Below are 391 nucleotides of genomic sequence, written 5' to 3'. Positions count from 1 at the left end.
CCACAGATTTGAGTAGAATTCCTGAACCATATTTCTTCCAACCTTTATCTCAGGATTGGTTAGAACTTCCCATCCTCTGTTTCGAATTTGCTCTTGGATCCCCGGATATTCATCTTCTTTCAGATCAAATTTAACTTCCGGGATCACTGACCTCAGACCCATTATTTTGTGATAATGGTCTTCATGTTCTTTGGATAAGAACTTCTCTTGATTCCAAAGATTCTTTGGATTATTCTCTTTCTTTCCTCTTAAATTGGTTTGTTTTCCCTTAGGAGCCATGATCTTGATGAATCTTGGCTCAGTGATCACGGAAAAGCACACCAAACTTAGAGGTTTGCTTGTCCTCAAGCAAAAGAAAGGAAGGAGGAGAGAGAAGAGAAGAGCAAATTCG

Source organism: Arachis duranensis, chromosome 6 (genome assembly GCF_000817695.3).
Source record: "Arachis duranensis cultivar V14167 chromosome 6, aradu.V14167.gnm2.J7QH, whole genome shotgun sequence".
Classification (NCBI taxonomy): domain Eukaryota; kingdom Viridiplantae; phylum Streptophyta; class Magnoliopsida; order Fabales; family Fabaceae; genus Arachis; species Arachis duranensis.
The sequence above is the reverse complement of the archived record's forward strand: the minus strand, read 5'-3'. Positions refer to the sequence as shown.